This window comes from Sinocyclocheilus anshuiensis, unplaced genomic scaffold (assembly GCF_001515605.1).
Source record: "Sinocyclocheilus anshuiensis isolate Anshui unplaced genomic scaffold, SAMN03320099.WGS_v1.1 scaffold163, whole genome shotgun sequence".
NCBI classification, from domain to species: domain Eukaryota; kingdom Metazoa; phylum Chordata; class Actinopteri; order Cypriniformes; family Cyprinidae; genus Sinocyclocheilus; species Sinocyclocheilus anshuiensis.
In genome coordinates this window covers 959,767-960,040 of record NW_015548223.1, presented here as the reverse complement: position 1 = coordinate 960,040, position 274 = coordinate 959,767, and the positions used below count along the sequence as shown (strand labels likewise).

The 274-nt window shown below is 24.8% G+C and overlaps 1 protein-coding gene across 1 annotated transcript in view; it reads left to right on the top strand.

Annotated features, from left to right (window-relative positions):
* LOC107654288 (C-type lectin domain family 10 member A-like) overlaps positions 1-274 on the top strand; it is an 18,183-nt gene that overhangs the window by 15,107 nt on the left and 2,802 nt on the right. The window lies entirely within an intron of this gene.

Below are 274 nucleotides of genomic sequence, written 5' to 3'. Positions count from 1 at the left end.
TAGAATGATTTCTGAAGGATCATGTGACACTGAAGACTGGAGTAATGATGCTGAAAATTCAGCTTTGCATCACACGAATAAATTATATTTTAAAATATATTCACATAGAAAACAGTTATTTGAAATTGTTCATTTAAATAATATTAAACTGACATAAAAAAAAATCTCATATAACAGTGTAAGAATGACAACATATCCTCGTGTTCTAGTCTACTAATAATAAAATTATAATCAAAAAACACTTTTTAAAGGAGTATTTACCAGAATTTATTTA